We start from the raw sequence: 21,991 nt of genomic DNA, 5'->3' as shown, positions 1-21,991 counted from the left end.
AAACGGCAATAAGTAAAGAAAAATAAGTTGCCAACCCAGAACAACTTGCTAGAATATTTATTTATTCCAAATAAGAAGAATAACAGTAAGAACCACCAATTTAAAGCACTTGCACTCAGTTTCAGGAAGTATCCACGAGAGGGCATATAAGTTATTAAACAATGCTATTCGCATTGTCTATTTATATGTATTGTTTGGGATTTTATTTGTTGTTTGATTATGTCACAGTTGCCAACATTTAGGATTCCATGTCCCTTTTTCGAGGTTGAGGTCAGTTCTGAATTCTTTGAATAACTGGGAGAAATATGAATCTTACCAGTGTTAAGCCTCTGTGCTTGTTGCTTTGGAGTGTCAAAACAGTAAGAAAATATGTAGAAAGATAATCATTTTGCAGGGAGGTGCATTCTGCACTTCTTACATCAAAATGGATTTTTAAAGGTGGAAATTATAACCTTGACCACAGAGTTTAGAGAAAAACTCCCAGATTCTTTTTCTGAAAAGGACAACCAGGGTGAAGCATGAATTGCCCGTTATTTCTCTGCTTCTGGAACATTGTCAGGCTGATGGAAGGGAGAATGAATAAATATCAGTCAAGTTCATCTCTAAAAGGATCAATTACGTAACAGAGTATTAGCCACCCCAATTGTAACCACTCTTCAGGCTGGCCATCACTTATATCATAGACCTTAAGTGTCAATCCTGGGTTATTTTTGGAGGTTGGAATTTTCTATGTATAGGAAGACATTTTCGTATTAAACATCAAAGTAACTTTTGACTGCTCTCTTTTTCGTGATCACGAATTAAATGGACTAGAGCAGGGATTAGTTTCCTAGGGCCCCAAATTGGACACTGTTTGACGTATATGGAGCAAAGGGATGAGCCCAAGGCCATGTCTTTGGGGACCTCAAAGTGTAGGAAGCCAAGTATTAATACCAGGTAATGTTTAAAATACAAGCAGGAACTTGGGCAGACTGGGGAACAGCTTAGGAACAATGAGAATGCAGTCCTGGGTAACTGCCCCCAATGACAGGGGAGTCTGAGAATCGTCTGTGATAGGCAGCGTGGACATGCAGCTAATGGACATGCCAGGAGTGCCAGGTGGTGCAGTGAGTTTGCCAGGCCTTTTAAAGTCCTCATCAGGGCTCCTTGGCCTCCTACAGCAGACAGCGTTACCTTGGGGTTGCGAACACACTGATCGCAGGCAGAGTCCTGGAGCATCTCTGAGTAATTTCTCCTCTTGTCATCCCTCAGGCCTCGAGAAGAGAAGGGGAACATGAGGGACAGGAGGAGGCAGTAGCTGCAGGCTCTGCACAGAGTTCGGGGAGAGGCAGACACCAGGGGGTGGGCTGCAGGGCAGCCGACCTCGGGAAAGGCTTCGCCGTGCGCCTGGAAGCAGCTCCCTGGTGGGATGGCTGGCCCGGTGCCTAGAGCCGGTCAGCTGATGGTGGCGGTGCAGCCAGCAAGGCACAGGGCGCCTTGACCTGCCATCCCCGATGGTCAGCCTTCCACAGAAGGTGACGTTCTAGCCTCCAAATGTGCCCCCAGCCCACCCTGCTTCCTTTGGCCTCTGCCATTATCTTAAGTGATTTTACATGTATTTATATGAACACACGCATGCAGCCTGACTAATGTTAACCAATCAACTGATATTCATGATGTCCTACTGTATAATCTTCACCCGGAAGAGTCACACCCGTCTCCAGCACCGCATGGGAGCAGGGCACTGCCTCTTCGGCTAGTACAAAAACTGAAATTAACAAGGGTGCACCGGAGTTCCCGTCGTGGCGCAGTGGTTGACGAATCCGACTAGGAACCATGAGGTTGCGGGTTCCATCCCTGGCCTTGCTCAGTGGGTTAAGGATCTGGTGTTGCTGTGAGCTGCGGTGTAGGTTGCAGACGCAGCTCGGATCCCGCGTTGCTGTGGCTCTGGCGTAGGCTGGTGGCTGTAGCTCCAATTGGACCCCTAGCCTGGGAATCTCCATGTGCCGTGGGAAGCGGCCTTAGAAAAGGCAAAAAGACCGAAAAAAACCAAGGGTGCACCAGGGCATTTTACTCTGCTTTCATTAAGTGCTAATGATGGGATTTATTTAGAATATTTCCCCCGAGTGCCTGATGCTATCCTTACCTGGCCTTACCTGGGAGGCTTGTCTCTGTGACACCTTGTGGTCTACCCATTGCCGCCATGACCACTTTCTGTCATTTGCTCTTCTGAGGGACGGTCATAGCAGCTCAGTTTCCTTAGATGCTCTACGCGTTGCCGTGGGATGCTGAGATGCTCTCCTGACTAAGGAGTGTCTCCTGTGTGGTTTTGGTAGCACACCTGGGCTTTCTAGGGCATTAATATCGGGGATCTTCCTTGAGTGTTTTTCTTGCATTCCCCCAAAACTAAATGCCGAAGTGGCCTTAGGCCGGCTCATTTGATAACAGAATGTTTCCAGCACAGGTCGAGCTCTGCCCCGCCTGCCGATGTGTATGTTGAAGTCTTCTGTGAACCGAACTCCGCCCCCTAATAGTCATAGGGTGAAGCGCTAACCCCCAAATAGGCCTCTAAGGAAGTGAGGAAGGTTCAGTGAGGTCCTGAGGTCGGATCCTCATCAGATAGGGCCAGGGCCCTGACAAGAAGAGGAAGGGACGCCAGAGGTTTTCTTTCTATGTCACATCACGACACAAGAAGACCTTTTGCAACCTAAGGAGAGGGTTCCCACCAGAGGCCAAACTCCTGACAACATGATCTTGGACTTCCAGTCTCCAGAAATGTGAGCAAGGAAATGCCAGTTCTTAGTGAGTGGTCTAAACTATTTCGCTACGGCATCTGGGTTCACTAAAACACTTTTAACCTGCTATACTCCAGAATGTGACTGTATTTGGAGCTAGGGTCCTTTTTTTTTTTTTTTTTTTTTAAAGCCACAATTTTTAAATTTTTTTTTTGGAGTGTAGTTGACTTACAATGTGTCAGTTTCAGATTCTTTTCCTGCATAGGCTATTACAGCATATTGAGCAGACGGTGTCTTTAAAGAGGTAATCAAGTTAAAATAAGGCCATTAGGGTGGCCCTAATCCGATATGATTAGTGTCCTTATAAGAAGAGAGCATTTGGAAACCGACCCAAAAGAAACACCACGAGAAGACACAGGCAGGGTGACCACCCGCAAGGCTTGGAGAGCGGCCTCGACGGAAACCAACCCTGCCAACACCTTGACCTCGGACTTCCAGACTCCAGGCTCTAAGACTAGGCATCTGTTGTTTAAGCCACCCGATCTGGAGCACCTTGTTATGACACCCCTGGAAAACTAATGCCGTCTCAGAGAACATGACAAGCTTGCTCTCCAACAGAAGCAGCAATGACGTAAAGAGGCAAATCTCAGAAACACTTACCCAGGAGTTTGTGGAGACAGATCTCAAAGGCCCAGCCTGACGTTCTCAGAGACTCTGGGGGATCCAGGAGGGGGAACTGAGTTGCCTGCACCTTACAGGGAAGCCTTGAGAGTTCCTGGGGGCTCACCTTGGCCTTCGGCCCACAGCCCTGGTGAGGCCGTTGTGGACTTCAGTGCTGGACCATCCCTGTGCCACCCCAGGGCTGACCCAGTGAGCTTATTCATCAGGCGGTTCCTCCACCACCCGGTGGAACGAACTCAGCCTGGTCTGGAAGATGATCTCAGCTTTAAAAAATGACTTTTCACCTGACACCTGCCATGAACATCAAGGCAGCTAACTTGACAGATTAGGTTAATTTTTCCTGTCATACAAAAGCTTGTCTTCTTTGAAAACATTAACGTTCTCATTTCTTATGTAATTCCTCCATAGCCTCTTAATTTACTCAGTGGTGGGGGGTTGGGAACGATGCCTTGTATTTTTGTGTCTTTCCTAGCACCCAGCACATATGGGTACTCAAAATATGTTGTTTAATTTAAGGAATCAGAACATCATTGGCTCTCCCCATTGGAGGGACCCACTTGTACCATCCCTGCCACTTTGCTGGCGCCTCTCCTGGGCCATGACCCTCAGTGGATGGTCCATCAGCCCACTCTGGCTAGACCCTTCTTGCAGTCTTGGGATAAGAGCATGTTAAAATGGAATGATTTCACTCTAGAGTCTGCCAAGGCCCAAGGCAATAGGTGCCACCTTCCAAACTGACACCTAGACCACATGTATGTGGGGACATAGAGAAACACCGGTCCCACCTCCTAGAAAATCCGGACAGTGAGAGCCTGTCCTGCCACTGCCAGAAACAGAGCCAATAAAAAAAATCCCTGCATGAGGGGCTGCCTCTCTCTGACATCTGTTCTGCTGATTATGAGTCTGACAGGGCAGAGGATGGACAGTGTTGAGCGGGGGCTTGTGCAGAAGACAGCAAGCAAGGGATTGCCTTGGAGTCTGTCAAACAGAGCCGCCAGAGGGACCCAGGGCGAGGTGCCAAAGAGCTGGAGGTCCTGCCAGGTGCCCAGGATGCAGGAACAACCCACAGCCAAGCAGCCAAGCAGATGGATATGTGATGCTTGGCCCAGGTGTGGGCACTCTGGGGTGAATTCCCAGGGGTGAAGTTACTCCAGGAAGTTGGAGCAGGGAGAGTCCTTGAAGATTCCACAGAAGCAAGAGTTAGCAAGGAGGGAGGATAAGATACAGAAAAGGGAAGAGAAGCCAATGACGTGAGGGGAGGGAGCAGTGGATTTCAAAGAAAGTCTTGAAAATTTTTATCATTACACTGAACTGGGTACTTAAATGCCTGACCTGAGACCGAGGCTAGAAGTGAAGCGCATCTACAGCGCTTGGTTATCATCCGAGAAACAGGAGACACTGCCGGGAACCCGTCCTGATTTCATCTGCAGAGGTGGGAAGAAAGGACCCACGTGGAGGAGACTTAAATGGACCCAGGAAGAGAAGGAAAAGAAGTGCTTAACAGTATCCTCTTGTTCAAGGTCATGGTTGTATCAGCTTCCACGTTCCTCCTGTCACATTCTGTACCCAGAGTGATTATGTTGTGTTGTGCTTGGCACATGTTAAATAATTTCTTAAAAAAATAAATATTGAACACAGTGAGCAATCTCTGTCTTTCCATTCTCTAAAAAAAGACCCTCTGTTATTATTATTGCTCCTCCTCCTTCTATATTTTTATTATTTTGATCCATCTGCCCCACTTTACCTGGCCAAAGATACATCTGTGAAAGGCACTGTTTGGCAAGAGTGCTATTGTTTTTTAGCTTCATGGAATGCACTGGAAGTCTGGCTGCCATTTTCCTGTGCCATCTGACAGTTCATTTAATTTCTCTGTGCCTTTGTTCTCTTGGCTAAGGAAGGAGAGCATTGCCCAAGGTTGGTCTTGGAGAGTCAACGGTGTCCATAAATCAACTTTTTCTCAGGCAAATTCTAAAACCCTGGGTTTTTAAATATTACTGCTTGTTTGTTACTGTTCCAATGGGTTTTTGCCTCTTATTTATGATTCAGGATGCCTCATTGATTCAGGGATTTAAAAGACTATAAACTCTCCAGGGTCAAATTGTGTTTCTGGTCAGATGCAAAAGGTTATTTTGAATCTTCCACCAGGGGATGTGTTTTGACTAACGAAGTGTGTCAGCCACTAACTTTACCTAGAAACTGTGAAATAAGCAGAGAGATAATTAGAAAAAAAAAATCAAACCTAGCAAAGTTTTATTTTCATGCTTAAACAACCAACAAGGCACATTTCAGAGGCGATATTAAGTAATTATTGAGCTATTAAATCCAAGTTCTTTTCCTAAACTTTTAGCCCCAACTGTCACATCCAATCCCACATGAGTATGATAGATTCAGTGCCTTGAAATGATTTATTTATTCAATAAGTGTTCATTGAACAGTGCTGAATGCCAGGTGCTGTTCTAAGCAGTTGCGGTACATAGATTAATGAACAAAACAGACAAAACCTGGCCTTTGTGAACTTACATGCTGGCGTGTGTGCCTGGGCAGGCATTTACTAAATCATGAGCTAGTAGATAGCTGAATCAGTTAGATAGTGTGTGTGTGTGTGTTAGGTTGTGGGGCTGCCACAACAAAGTGCCACAATCCAAGTGGCTTAAACAATGAAAAGTTACTATCTCACAGCCTGGGAGCTTTATGTCCAAGATCAAGATGCTAGCGAGGCTGGTTCCTCCTGAGGGCTGTGAGGGAGAAGCTGGTCCAGGCCTCTCTCCTTGGCTGGGAGACGGCCGCCTTCTCCTCTGTCTCTTCCCATGGCCATCCTTCTGTGTGTGTGTCCCAAGGTCCCCTTTTTTAATAAGAACACATGCCATGTTGGATCAGGGCCCACCCTCATGGCCTCACTCTAACGTGACTACCTCTGCACAGACCGTCTCCACGTCAAGTCCATTCTGAGGTCCTAGGGTCAGGACTCCACCTTGTATCTTCAGAGCAACAGGATTCAGCCTCTACCACGTGCCAAAGGTGTTGGAAGGACAAGTGCCCAGAGGGAGGAGGTGACCCCCAGACGGTCTGCAGAGGAGGATGCGAGACATCCACACGGTCCCTGCAGGTCAAGGACTGGAGGAAGCACGAGCGCCCCCAGGAGGGTGGGACCATCCCGTGTGGTCAAGACTCAGCTCTAGGACCCCTTCGTCCCTCAAGCGGAGGACGTCCCTGGATCCCGGGGCTGTGATGTCCAGATGTGTACTGCTGGAAGCGGTGTAAGAAGAGTTCCCATGACTGTTGCCCGTGATTCACAGCATCTTCTTGCCTCTCCCGCTCCGTGGCGGTTGCCCAGCTGTCCTCCCTGTGGATTGGGTCAACCTTGCCGCCTCTGGACAGTGGCTTCCTGGGTGGCAGCAGCTCTTAGGCCCGGATGTCTGGGCTTCTTTCTCCCACAAAGTGCTATGTGCACCGTGATGCAGGGGCGGGAAGCGTTCACTGTGCTCGATGGGGTGCGTTTTATTTCAGAGGCGTTCTTCACGAAACCTCCACGTCCAGCCCCAGGCAGGACTTCCTCCCCTACGTTATAAAGTCCTGGGTCAGACTCTGCCTGCTTTTGTTGTGCGTGGCACTGAGGTCGTTTCTTATGAGATGCTTACTTTCTCAGACTATGGGGTCATTCTTTTCGATGTCTTACGTATCTGAAAAGAGGTAATATTTGGGGCAAAAGCACAGATAAGAGCCGCACAGGTTTGTGCATGAGCTTAGTGCCTTAGTCTCCTGTGGTTTTACAGTTTTCACAGCTTTGAGGATAGAGCCTTTAGCACAGACCTTTTGAAAACTCGAGACATGGACACTTTTGTATTTGGTACAGTAATCTGGTCAATAGACAAAGTATTCTGGGTAATAAAATATGCATTAGGGTTTTTCTCTGGCTTGAAATGAAAAACCTATTTTGAGTAGATTTCCAACGGCCTATGTTATGAATGATTAAGCACCAGCAGCATTACACTGTACCTCTGATTCTTTAATTACTAGACCAAAGATTAGCCACTGGCTTATCTCTAAGGGTCAATGATGAGGACAGGGGCTGGTGCTGCTAACATGCCACAGACATTAACAGAAGGGCCGAGACAGCAAGAGGGGGTGGTGAGAGGTACACTGGAGACCTGCAACAGATGCTGTATAAATGCAGAGAGGAGAGAGCGTTCCCTTGTGGCTCAGTGGGCTAGGGAGCCAGTGTTGTCACTGTAGCAGCTTGGGTTTCTGCTGCAGTGTGGGTTCGATCCCTGGCTGGGGAACTTCTATATGCTATGGGCACAGTGAAAAAACAACCCAAACAAACAAAAAAATTAAATGCAGAAAAGAGAGGCAAAGAAGGACCAGAATAGACAATCTGAAGTGAGAAGATCAGTGAAGATCCCCAACCACAAGTTAGGGGCACCAAGGCGTCTCTTGTAATCGTGCAGAAGAATGACTTAGCTTTTTGAAAAAGTGCAAATACTTAAGAATTTCAGCCAACTCTTTTCACGATGTGGGCTGCTGCCTAACCAGTTGCTAACTTCCCAGACTTGCAAATGTGGCATCTTTTCTCCAACACACCTTCTGAGTCTGTAACTCTGGGGTCATTTGGGAGAAGGTTGGCCTCCTCTGACAGCGCAGTTACGTAAATCCCCTCTCAGCTCAGAACTGATCTCTGGAATTGTGTCACGTTCACAGGAGGTGGGGGGCGGGGGCTCACGTTCCTGACACAGAGCAGATCCTGTGTACGGTCCCAGAAAGCTTCCTTTGAACCTAAGAGGGTGCTTTCAGCTGAACAGGGCAGCAGTAGACAGGCTGGCAGCGAACCCCCATCAGCAGGCTTGACAGTAGCCCATTAAAGGTGTGAAGATAAGCCTTGTCTTGTTCCTGAGACTTGAGCTCTGTGAGGTGAGGAAGGGATCTCGGCGTTGCCTGATGGGGCTGAACCCGGGACAGAAACTCTCTGTCAAATATCATCCTGCCTGTGGTCACGGAATTAGACAAATCAATCCCTACCCGGAGCAATTCAGATGTCTGAAACGGCTCTGAAAGCTCACATTTGGATCCTCTCCAGAAAATAATTTAATTTCTGTCAGATTTGTCCAAATTTCTAAGGCATTTTAAATAGTGAACACATCCTTTATGAAGCGTTTTTCGCCTCTCTGTCCAGAGATGTGTCTATTATCGCTGTCTTCTTTATCTTAAGCAGCTAGTGATACTATGGTCAGAGGTGCTGGGCCGGGGGCAGGGGTAAGAGGGTCGAATACATGAAGTACTAGTCTTTCCGGCCTGAGAAAATGTGTCATTCTTTGGGCTGTGATGCCAGCATACAGAGTCTGTTTGCAGCTCTCTTTTTTTTTTTTTTTTATTATTTTCCCACTGTACAGCAAGGGGGTCAGGTCATCCTTAGATGTATACATTGCAGTTACAGTTTTTTCCCCCACCCTTTCTTCTGTTGCAACATGAGTATCTAGACATAGTTCTCAATGCTATTCAGCAGGATCTCCTTATAAATCTATTCTAGGTTGTGTCTGATAAGCCCAAGCTCCCGATCCCTCCCACTCCCTCCCCCTCCCATCAGGCAGCCACAAGTCTCTTCTCCAAGTCCATGATTTTCTTTTCTGAGGAGATGTTCATTTGTGCTGGATATTAGATTCCAGTTATAAGTGATATCATATGGTATTTGTCTTTGTCTTTCTGGCTCATTTCACTCAGTATGAGATTCTCTAGTTCCATCCATGTTGCTGCAAATGGCATGATGTCATCCTTTTTATGGCTGAGTAGTATTCCATTGTGTATATATACCACATCTTCCGAATCCAATCATCTGTCGATGGACATTTGGATTGTTTCCATGTCCTGGCTATTGTGAATAGTGCTGCAATGAACATGCGGGTGCATGTGTCTCTTTTAAGGAGAGCTTTGTCCGGATAGATGCCCAAGAGTGGGATTGCAGGGTCATATGGAAGTTCTATGTATAGATTTCTAAGGTATCTCCAAACTGTTCTCCATAGTGGCTGTACCAGTTTACATTCCCACCAGCAGTGCAGGAGGGTTCCCTTTTCTCCACACCGCCTCCAGCACTTGTTATTTGTGGATTTATTAATGATGGCCATTCTGACTGGTGTGAGGTGGTATCTCATGGTAGTTTTGATTTGCATTTCTCTTATAATCAGCAATGTTGAGCATTTTTTCATGTGTTTGTTGGCCATCTGTATATCTTCCTTGGAGAAATGTCTATTCAGGTCTTTTGCCCATTTTTCCATTGATTGATTGGTTTTTTTGCTGTTGAGTTGTATAAGTTGCTTGTATATTCTAGAGATTAAGCCCTTGTCAGTTGCATCATTTGAAACTATTTTCTCCCATTCTGTAAGTTGTCTTTTTGTTTTCTTTTGGGTTTCCTTTGCTGTGCAAAAGCTTTTCAGTTTGATGAGGTCCCATGGGTTTATTTTTGCTCTAATTTCTATTGCTTTGGGAGACTGACCTGAGAAAATATTCATGATGTTGATGTCAGAGAGTGTTTTGCCTATGTTTTCTTCTAGGAGTTTGATGGTGTCCTGTCGTATATTTAAGTCTTTCAGCCATTTTGAGTTTATTTTTGTGCATGGTGTGAGGGTGTGTTCTAGTTTCATTGCTTTGCATGCAGCTGTCCAGGTTTCCCAGCAATGCTTGTGCAGCTCTCTTTTTAATGTGTCACTTTGACTTGAAAGATAACTTTGTTCTTATCTCTTCCCTGGAATATCCATCATCTTATATTCCCTTCCTTTGACCCCTAGGCTCTCTGCACAGGATCCCAAGTACCTTCTGAGGGGCAGGTGACAGCTCTTGAATGGAACATCTCAGGTCACTTTGGGGAGTGGCCAGTGAAACATTTCTATCCGTGTTTGCAAGAGCTAGCGCTGGTGGAAGGTCACTAGAATATTAAAGCTCTGAGGTCAGCAAGCCATTTCCCCTCCATAGAATTCCATTGATTGCGAAGGATCCCACAGCTACTAGGAAATAAGCAGGGCAAGGACTGACTGGAGCCCTTATCTCAAAATCAAGAGCAATTAGACCTGGGGTTTAGGAAAATCTTCCCAGAGCAGGTGACAATTCAGCAGCATATGGCACATGAACACTTAGGAGAGTGTTCTGGACTGAACGTCTGTCTCCCGTGTTTGCTGAATCCTAATCCCCATGTATCAGGAGGGGCCCTTGGGAGATTGGGTCATGAGGCTGGGGTCCTCATGAGTGGGATTAGTGCCCTTATTCGAGGGACCTCAGAGGAGCCCTCCTTCCCCCGCATGAGGACAAGCTTGTGCGGTGGCCTTCTGCAACCAGGAAGAGGGCTCCCACCAGAACTTGACCACAGTGGTACCCCGATCTCAGACTTGCATCCTCTGGTAAGAATGCAGTAAATACCTGCTGTGTACCAGCTACCCAGTCTGTGGTACTTTGTCGGAGGAGCCCTGGTGAACTAAGACAGAGCAGAAATACGGAAAGACTTTCAGGCAGTGGAAACAGTGGTGTAAATGCCCCCTTATGGGAGAGCAAATTGCTAACGAACTTAAGAAATATCAAGACACCGTCATTTCACTCTTGGAACAGGAAGGGCTAAACATAAATTAAGATGTCGGTTTCACTTAAAGAGCCAATCAAGAAGGTTTTGTCCATAAATATAGCGTTTAGATACTTTATCTTGTAAATAGTCTAGAAATTTCAACATTATTTTGAAGAAAACATTTTTTTTTTTATTTTCCCACTGTACAGCAAGGGGATCAAGTTATCCTTACATGTATACATTACAATTACATTTTTTTCCCCACCCTTTCTTCTGTTGCAACATGAGTATCTAGACAAAGTTCTCAATGCTATTCAGCAGGATCTCCTTGTAAATCTATTCTAAGTTTTGTCTGATAAGCCCAAGCTCCCGATCCCTCCCACTCCCTCCCCCTCCCATCAGGCAGCCACAAGTCTCTTCTCCAAGTCCATGATTTTCTTTTCTGTGGAGGTGTTCATTTGTGCTGGATATTAGATTCCAGTTATAAGTGATATCATATGGTATTTGTCTTTGTCTTTCTGGCTCATTTCACTCAGTATGAGAGTCTCTAGTTCCATCCATGTTGCTGCACATGGCATTATGTCATTCTTTTTTATGGCTGAGTAGTATTCCATTGTGTATATATACCACATCTTACCAATCCAATCATCTGTTGATGGACATTTGGGTTGTTCCATGTCCTGGCTATTGTGAATAGAGCTGCAATGAACATGAGGGCGCATGTGTCTCTTTTAAGGAGAGTTTTGTCCGGATAGATGCCCAAGACTGGGATTGCGGGGTCGTATGGAAGTTCTATGTATAGATTTCTAAGGTATCTCCAAACTGTTCTCCATAGTGGCTGTACCAGTTTACATTCCCACCAGCAGTGCAGAAGGGTTCCCCTTTCTCCACACCGCCTCCAGCACTTGTTATTTGTGGACTTATTAATGATGGCCATTCTGACTGGTGTGAGGTGGTATCTCGTGGTAATTTTGATTTGCATTTCTCTTATAATCAGCAATGTTGAGCGTTTTTTCATGTGTTTGCTGGCTATCTGTATATCTTCTCTGGAAAAATATCTATTCAAGTCTTTTGCCCATTTTTCCATTGATTGATTGGCTTTTTTGCTGTTGGGTTGTATATGTTGTTTATATATTCTAGAGATTAAGCCCTTGTCAGTTGCATCATTTGAAACTATTTTCTCCCATTCTGAAAGTTGTCTTTTTGTTTTCTTTTGGGTTTCCTTTGCTGTTCAAAAGCTTTTCAGTTTGATGAGGTCCCATGGGTTTATTTTTGCTCTAATTTCTATTGCTTTGGGATTGCTTTCTCTTTGACCTGAGAAAGTATTCATGATGTTGATGTCAGAGAGTTTTGCCTATGTTCTCTTCTAGGAGTTTGATGGTGTCCTGTCTCATATTTAAGTCTTTCAGCCATTTGGAGTTTATTTTTGTGCATGGTGTGAGGGTGAGTCCTAATTTCATTGCTTTGCATGCAGCTGTCCAGGTTTCCCAGCAATGCTTGCTGAATAGACTTTCTTTTTCCCATTTTATGTTCTTGCCTCCCCTGTCAAAGATTAATTGACCATAGGTGTCAGGGTTTATTTCCAAGTTCTCTATTTTGTTCCATTGGTCTGTCTGTCTGTTTTGGTACCAGTACCACCCTGTTTTGATGACTGTGGCTTTGTAGTATTTGAAGAAAACATATTTTGGGTGAAGATACCTATCTTTGAATTGTTACACGTCGGTTAGCCTCGTGCCACACTCCCTAAGCAGGTTCTCATTGAGAAGACAGTGCAAAGACATACAGTCTCATGTTCAGCAATGTTTAATAAAAAATGCGATTTTATGTTACCCAAAGGTGAAAGCTGTTCTCTATTTTAAAGTTAAAAATTGGGAAGTGTCCGGTTTTAATAGGATTGAAGGCATCAGGACTCTATGTTGGAAGTCACTGTTCTAGTTTGCAGTTGTGAGCCAGTGGACAGCTCCTATTCCCATAGAGGTATTATTTCCTTCTAATTGTGTATCTTGATTGAACTAAGAAAAGTCCTTTCCTTTCAACCTAAATACCATTAATAAGTGAGAACAAAGTTTTAAAATACGCTGGGAAATACCACTTTCTATAAACAGGACTGGAGCGTGGAATGTGAAATTTGCTCCTGTGACGCTGTTTTCCAAGGATCGGCATATAAGATTGCAAGCTTTTGAAGAAAACAGCATCTTGTCCTCCAAGTAACATGAAAACCTGTTATTTTAAGACACTCTAGTGCAGTTAATTTCCAAGAACTTAAAGACATTGGCTTTACTTCTCCTCGTAGACATGCTTGGAGTTAAATAAAGGAATTCCTTATTTAGAAAAGAAAGCAAGAGAGGGAGAGGTAACTGTTTACTGCAGCTAAATATGAAAAAATAAGGTAGTCATGTTAACTCCAGAGGTCTTTGAAATAATAATGATGGAAATAAGAGTCGACATTTAATTATTACCCCTTAAAATGTACCAGAACTATGCCAACCACTTTAGTATGATCACGTCATGTAATTTTTCCGACCCTGTAAGGTAGGTTTGGATATTATCATCTGCTTTCTGTAGAAACAGATTTACAGGGAACATGTTTCTTGCCTGAAGCCCAGCAGGGTACAGACCTGAGATTCAACCCACCCCTTCTCTTAAAGGTATACTGATTGGGAGGGAAACTGCCTCTTCCATCAGACCTTAGAAAGCAAAATTAATGTATTTTCCATATGAAATTATGTCCTAATTTATTTGATTTCCCCTTTTGTATCATACAGATAAAGACAGCTCTTTCTTAACCTTTTTTTTCACCACTCGGACTGGGTTGGTTTGTTTTTAGTGTGCTGTCGCTCAAAAGGAGGGAAATTAATTGAAAAATCAATATAGAATATTCACAAACAAAAGTTCTTTTATTATCTGTGTCTGATTTTTGAAAAAATTTATACCTTGCTTGGTTTCACTTATTTAAATTATAATCACTTCTAATTTGGAGAGAAATATCATTTCATTTTATTCACTATAAAGGGATATCAATTATAGAAAATAATTGCTTCCACTCAAAATGAAATTTCAGAAGAGTAACTTGCCTCTTTGAAATTAAATAATTACTTAATAGTTCTGGTACTAAATTCCTGGACTTCTTGAAAAGTTAAATGAGAGACCAAATCTAGTTTTCTGCACAGGCACGCACGTATCAGAGCTATAGATGCATTTGGTTTAACATACTGTGTTTAATTTTTAATTGCATTTAACTTGAATTTATAAGAGAATTAATACTACTTGCACTAAGAGAGTGCATTGGAAATGAACCAACCCCTTTATTTTTCAGGGAGCTAAATTATCTGTTTACCCCTTTTAGAACTGCTTATTAATTTTCCAAGTTACTTATTTTTCAAAGTCTAATTTTTTTAACCTTCTTTTTAAAATTCACATTTATATCATATATTTGTTGCTGTTGTTTCAGGATGAAAGCATCAGGTGAATTGTTTTTCTAGAGCAATGGGAATCATCCCCCAAATCTGATTTTTATTCCCTCAAAATATTCTTAAGCATAACAATAGAATAAACACCAATTATTACCCACAAAGAAACAGAGGCCTTTTTAAAATTTTAATGTATAGAGCTATTGAGTATGTGGAACTTCACAGTTTGATAATTTTAGGAGAAATGAAAGAAGAAGGATCAAAAGTCAATTAATCTTACACGTTAAATACAGAGAGTGGGTATGTACACAGAGACCGATATTTATGGAAATTGAATAAGCATGTCAAGTTCTAACCAGGTTAGTAGAACACCACCAGATGGAGTTTTTGTTTGCAAATGAGGTGAAATCATATAATAGGCACTATTAATGAGCCAAATTTGACTAGCTCAATTATGTGTTAATAAAAGCAATGACTTTATTTTCGGAAGAAAAAGGTCACAAAATTATTTTACCACTTGGTTCCTAAAGTTGGGTGTTAAACAGTGAGAATTACATAATACCCTTAGCAATAGCTCACAACTATAATAGTACATAATACCCTTCAATAGTTGCTTATTGAAGTAGATTCGCTTTGGGGTGGGTTTTTTTTTTTTTTTTTTTTGAAGCCTCAGACATCTTGCAGATGCATACTGAAAAAAATCCTTAGAGTTTAATGAGGTCACAAAATGCTCAAAATGTACCCAACTACTAAGTTTTGGTATCTAAACACTTAAGAAATCCAGAAAGAGCTGAGATGTCCCATAGACAGTGCTGGTCTTGCCTCGGTGGTGGCTGCAGCTAGGCGTTCTGTGGCTGCTGTCTCCAGGTATCTTGTAATCACTTCAGGCTGCCCAGCTATCTGCTGTCAGTTTCACACCTGTGCTTATTCCCTAAAGCAGAGCTAAAACTAGCCATTTATCCAAAAGCTGATGAATCATGTCAGGGTAGAACAGTTTAGGGGAAAAAGATTGAACTCAACAGCAGATGACACTGCTCTTAGTGTCCACTGGCAAACTGGGGGATGGAGTGGGGGCAGCCTGCAAAATGGTTGACCTGTACTCTCCAAAAGTGTCAAGGCCATCAAGATAAGAACAGACAGAGGAAAGGTCACAGGTTGGAGGACAGTAAGGGGGCGGGACAACCAAAACAATGTGAGATCTGGAATCCTTTCCTGATACAACAAAGGTGTGGGGGTGGGAAGGAAGGATTATAGTTTCCTCAGTGGCTTGTACTGATGCTAATTTCTTAGCCCTGAAAATGATACCCTGATTATGTAAGATTTAAGTTAACATTAGCAGAAGCTGGGTGACTGCCGTATGAGAGTTCTTTGTACTAATTTTGCAACTCTTCTGTAAGTGTGCAAAATTATAAAAAACTCTTCAAAACTCTTCAAAATAAGAAGTAAAAACGTTGGAGGACAGGGTTGTATGAGTCCAGAATGTTAGTAAGTGTTGCCATCAAATGTTTGCGTCTCCTCAGAACTGGTATGTTGACATCTGATGATACTAGGAGGTGGGGCCTTTGGGAGGTGATTAGGTCAGGGGGGTGGAGGCCTCCTGGTGGGATTAGCGCCCTTCTAGAAGAGACCCCTGGGGAGCTCCCTCACCCTTCTGCCTGTGAGGAAGCAGTGCAGCTGCTGGTCTGTGAGCCAGGTGGGCTCTCACCACACATAGAACCTGGCGGTGCCCTGACCCTGGACCTCCTAGCCTCCAGAACTTTGACGACAGATGGCTGCTGTGTATAAGCCCCCCAGTCTACGGTAATCTCTTAGAATAACCTGGAAGGACTGAACCAATGCGAATATTTGGCCGAACTCCTCTTTTGTACTGAGTTGTTGTTACAACTATGCAAACATGACTTTTCCTCTTAAGCCAATGCACAATCCTCTTCCTTTTTCTGGGAACATATTGTTCAAAACCTTCCGCACGCTAGTCAGCGAAGCAGAGCAGCAATTCTGAGCTCACCTCACTTACCTAATGGCTGCCTCCTTTCTTCTGTAGTCAGCTAATCTTTTCAAGAACCCAAGTTTAGAAGCCATGAGTGACCAATTACAAAAAGTGACAGAGTTCCTGTTGTGGCGCAGCAAAAATGAATCCTTGACTAGTATCCATGAGGATGCGGGTTCAATCCCTGGCCTCGCTCCAGTGGTTAAGGATCCGGTGTGATGTGAGCTGTAGGTCACGGACACAACTCGGATCCCTCTTGCTGTGGCTGTGGTGTAGGCCGGCAGCTGTGGCTCCCATTGGACCCCTAGCCTGGGAACTTCCATATGCCACGGGTGAGGCCCTAAAAAAGAAAAAAAGCAAAAAGTGACTGTTAAAGTTGTTACATAAATCTATTTTAGTGGCATGAAGTTGTACTAGCATTATTGTTTAATAACCCTCACAAATCTACTAATCTTTTAGTGCCCCAAAACTGTTAAATTAGTTTATGAATATGATTGCTAAATTACAGTTTTATTCATTACATTATTTTTAATTATTATAAAATTTCAATTGTGTGTAATTCATTTAACAGGGTTCCATTTGTTAAATTTCTAATCATTCAGACAGACTCAATTACGATTAACTATTTGTGCAGCCATGTAATTTATTGTTCCATCACAGACAGTGGCCAGATAAAAATGTTTCTTTTGTGGGGGGAGAGGTGATGAGAATTTCTGCACTTACCTAGAGGCACCACACTATTTTTATTCATCTAACCGGCAGCTGTTGTGACAGCCTCCTTTGTTCCAGGTTCTAGATGCTGAGTATATACTTGGAAAAAAGATATGAGATGAGTCTTGCCCTTATTGATCTTCTGTTCATCTCCACAGCAAAGACAGACAATTAATAAGTAAATGAATATATATCCAATGAAATTTTAAAGGGTGATCACTAAGAATTAAAGGGTAAGAAGCTAGGAAGTTCCCTCCGTGGCTCAGCACTTAACGAACCTGACTAGGATCCTTGAGAATGCAGGTTCAATCCCTGGCCTTGCTTAGTGGGTTAAGGATCCCGTCTTGACATGAGCTGTCTTGTAGGTCACAGACACAGCTTGGATTCCATGTTGCTGTGGCTCTGGTGTAGGCTGGCGGCTGTAGCTCTGATTGGACCCCTGGCCTGGGAACCTCCATAGGTTGTGGGTGCGGCCCTGAAAAGCAAATAAAATGAATAAATAAAATAAAGGGTAAGAAGATAGACGTGAAGGGGGCAGGATATTTTGAGTACAGTCGTCACGGATGGCCTTTTTGAGGAAATGACACTCGCATAGAGATCTAAATGTACAAGTAATCTCAGGAGGTAAGACAAGCAGGGAAGGACTCGTCCGGGATGTTCGAGAACCAGAGGAAGACCCACGTGGTTCCGGGGGATGAGCAAGGCAGAGGTCAGTTGGAGGTGACGTGGAAGGAGCAGGAAGGGTTTAGATAATTAGGGCCTCATGACCTCGTCACCTTGATAAGGAGATTTCCTTAATTCTGGATGCAAACGGAAGCCATTGGCAGGTATTGGGATGCGCTGTGGGTTTTGGACGGGTGGCTCAGGCTGCTTCTGGAAGCGAATACTCCAGGTGGAATAGACTGGAGGGAGTGGAGTGAGTCATGGAGCAGACAGGCTATTGCAGAAGCTCCGCAGGAGAAGGTGTGGTTTGTCGTGGCAGCACTTCGAGGAGCTAGGATAACTTGGTAATGGACCAGGTCACAAGTAGAAGAAAAGACAGACCTGGCGGATGCCTCCTGCGTTTCTTTCCGAAGCAGCAAGGTGAACGATGATGCCATTTTCTGAGAAAGCAAATGCAAGAGGAGGAGTAGCAGTCACTGGTGGGAGCGGAGGTGAAGTTGGGAAGGCAACTCAAAGAGCAAGTAGCAGTGGAGGCGGGGACAGTTCAAGGTGGGGCCCCCGCAAAGCCCTGGGAAGAGAAGGACCACTGTCCTGTGCCTGCTGAACCAGTATCCCCAGCAGGACCTGGGCCAGGGAAGGCCCTACTCTCAGATGATCCATAAGCCGCTCGGAGGTCCCCGCATCCATCAACCCCAGCCCTTCCTAGAGGAGCGGAGAGAGCCAAGAGTCTCTTTCTCTTTTATCTGTTTTCTCCTTCACCCACCATCCCCTATAACAAAACATTTTAATAAATGGTATGAAGGAAGTGCAAGCCAAAACCAGTACGAGTAAAACATGTCTACTTTTTCCACCTCCCACCTTTTACCAAATACAGTCTTTTCCTCAGAAATGCAATATTTTCTATTTTCCTCTTCTGTTTCTGGAAAATACCCCATCAAGAAAATAACTACCCACGTCTCTTGTCCAGAAGGGGCGCGGTGAGAATTTCGGGGGAGGAGATCAGCATAGTCACTCTATTTGATGTCTCAGAACCGCCTTCAATTAATAATTGTACGTCTCTTTGCCACACGAACATGCACCGAAATTTTGTATTTCATTGGTTAAGCCCGTCAACTCAAACTCCTCCTCACTCCATTCTCATGTAAGATTTTTCTTTTAAGAGGATTTGTTTATATAGCTTGACATTTTCTTGTTTATATAATCACTGTAACATAAACAACTGAGAGCATTTTCCAACAAATAGGACCCAAAAAGGAAACGACATTCAAATATGCAAAAAACTGATTAAGGCTGGAAATTTTGGATTTTTTTCAGGCTACGGTGATTTATAGTGCAGAACTGGGAACATTAAAAATACCAATGCTTTTTAAAAATTGTTGCGTTAGTAGGTATATTCAGCTAATAACTCATAAGTATCACAAATAATGCCAATAAATTATTATTGAAGGTACAGATATAAGAGCTGTGAAGGACTCTTCCTTCCATTTCTAGCCACTTTGCTTTTCCCCAGGGTGCTTCTCAGAGCTGAAGTCCTTAGAGCATCCTCAGACGCCTAAATACCCTGGGGGTGGGAGACGCTGTGTCGGTAAATTATCATTTCAGCTTTGTGGACCCAGGAATTTTAGACCATTTTGAGAAACTAATGGAGAGTTACTATAGCAATAACAAAATCAGGCCTGGGCTGGGACTAGGACATTTAAAGTCAGTGTGATTTGTTTTTGGCCGTTTCCTTGGTGATAAGAGAAGCTATAATTAATTAACAGGCGACTACTCTAGTTATTTCTGGGCTATCACTGTACAGAACATAAAGTGACTTTTTTTTGAGCTACATAAGAAATGGAACATTCTATTTCTGTTTGAAATCATTTCTAACTTGCAAGGTGGTCTATAAAGATAAAATAATTCCTTCTTGAAAGAGGCCCTGTAAGTTACCTAGCGAAGCAGTTATTCTTTCATGATGCAAAAAAGGGCTCTGTTAGAAAGGACTCATCAGCCTGCAATGGTGATCATTACTTTGGTCAAAATGCTACGAAGAATACGCGCATACTAAACTAATGTGATCTTGATTTTATTTTTCATTCAAAATATCAAGTCCTGATTTTCCTGTGTTTCAAGATAATTGATACACCATTTGTTCTTCTGTCTAAAAACCTGCATTAAAAAAATAGAAGGAGTTCCCACTGTGGCTCAGTGGCTTAAGAATCTGGCTGCAACAGCTCAGATAGCTGCAGAGGCGTGGGTTCGATCTGGTGTAGTTTAAAGGATCTGGCATTGCCACAGATAGGGCGTAGGTTGCAGCTGCAGCTCGGATTCGGTCCCTGTTCTGAGAACTTCCATATGCCGCAAATGTAGCCATTAAAAAAAAAAAAATGTAAATGCCTATATATTTTATTTCTCAACAGTAATAAAAACTTTAGAAAAAAAATCTGTTGTATTATCTAAAATTTCTTGCAGGTTTCACTGTATAGTTTCTATTCTTTCTTATGTACATTTTCAACAAAAGCACTGACAATAATTCAAATGAACTTTTAGATTTTTCAGATACTCAGCTATATGTTTTATCACTTGGAGACAGAATTTGTACTAATTTCTCACAGTATTTATGGCTAGAAAAAGTAAAATAATCCTCAGAGAGAGTTTAGTCTCAGTACAAGTTTATAAATGAATTTTTCTTTTAGAATATTCAAAAGCACTGGGTGAGGTATATCCATGTGTGTTTAATCAATGTGTAGTTAACCAGAAATTAAAATTGGCCACATTAGGGAGTTCCTGTCATGGTGCAGCAGAAGCAAATCTGACTAGTATCCACAAGGATGCGGTTCAATCCCGGGCCTCGCTCAGTGGGCTGGGACCTGGCGTTGTTGTGAGCTATGGTGTAGGTCGCAGATGTGGCTCGGGTCCTGCGTTGCTGTGACTGTGGTGTAGGCTGGCACCTGCAGCTCCATTCCACCCCTAGCCTGGGAAGTTCCTTATGCCATGGGTGCAGCCCTAAAAAGCAAAAATAAATATACAAATAAATAAATGAATAAATAAATACAATTGGCCATATTACAAATACATGTGTGTGTGTGTGTGTCTGTGTGTATCCAGATTACTAACTTGCTGAGAAGCAGTTACATGTTAATAACCCCCATACACTGTTCATATGCGTCTCAGGTAGACAAACCCTATTCATCTGCATTGTTCAAATTTGTAAGAACTGCTTGGCTTACTCTTGGGGAAAACGTATTTTTCGCTGTAGCACTGTAGAGCATGTGAAACAAAACCCGTGCGACTTTGAACTTTCAGGCAACTCCTGTGCACAGCAGCTCAGGATTTACTATGTATTTTGTTTTAAGTTCCAACCCTGTTTGAACGCTGAGGGATCCAAAAAAAAAAAAAAAAAGAGAGAGAGAGAGATGGATTTTAAGTAAAGAAATGATTGATATCTGATAAAAACTGGGACAGAAAGCATAACAAGGAGAAAGAAGAAAGAGCTGTCTTGGGAAAGGAATGTTAACACATAAATTGTGTCTGTCAGCTGCATTTAGTTCTCACATTTTGAGTTAGAGGTGATTTATTTATTATTATTAAAAAAATCAGTCCAGTCTGCTAAATCATTTTGAAAATACTTAGATGCCTATCTCTCAGGTCCTGCTATGCTTTGTCATGTAAATTTGAGGACAAAGAGAATCGGGCGGGTGGGGGGCTGGGAGCAGAGCCCTGAGTCAGGAATGACCTCGGCCTGCTCCCTGTCTCTCTCTTTCTCCTCCTTCCCCATCTGTGTGAACATCTGAAATTCCTTTGATTTCTGTGAGCCACTGATAAGGCCTTGTCAAGGGAAGACACGCAATGCCTTCCTTCGGATCCTCCACCCCCATGTGGGGTGCAGGCAGGGGCTGAGAGGTTGCTGCGAGCACCTGGGCTGATGCACCTTTCCTAGGGCCAGACCCAGAGCTGTTGCCTCGCGTCCTTGAATCCACGACCTTGCTCTCCCGCCCTGGCTCCACAGCTCCTCTGAGCCTTGGCCTAGGAGGAAGGATACGCCTGAGGTCAGGGGACAGTAACCAGTTCTGGTTTCTGCTAAGCCCAGGTCCCAGGAGGTGGGAAGGGTGGACACGGGTGCCGGCCGAGCTGCTCCCCTGTGAGGGCCGGGAGGGACCACGCACGGGCTTAGTGCGGGAAGGGGAGTTGCCTTATGGTTTTTGTGTCCTCTGCTGAAGAGGAGCCAAAGTGACCTACTGGGCTAGAAGGGGGGAAGGGAGACGGGCTGGGAGAGTCCAGAAGGTTTCACAGATGCTGCTGA

At 43.8% G+C, this 21,991-nt stretch overlaps 1 protein-coding gene across 2 annotated transcripts in view; it reads left to right on the top strand.

Moving 5' to 3' along the window:
- FAM155A (family with sequence similarity 155 member A) overlaps positions 1–21,991 on the top strand; it is a 602,381-nt gene that overhangs the window by 408,776 nt on the left and 171,614 nt on the right. The window lies entirely within an intron of this gene.

Source organism: Sus scrofa, chromosome 11 (assembly GCF_000003025.6).
Source record: "Sus scrofa isolate TJ Tabasco breed Duroc chromosome 11, Sscrofa11.1, whole genome shotgun sequence".
NCBI classification, from domain to species: Eukaryota; Metazoa; Chordata; class Mammalia; order Artiodactyla; family Suidae; genus Sus; species Sus scrofa.
The sequence above is the reverse complement of the archived record's forward strand: the minus strand, read 5'-3'. Positions and strand labels throughout refer to the sequence as shown.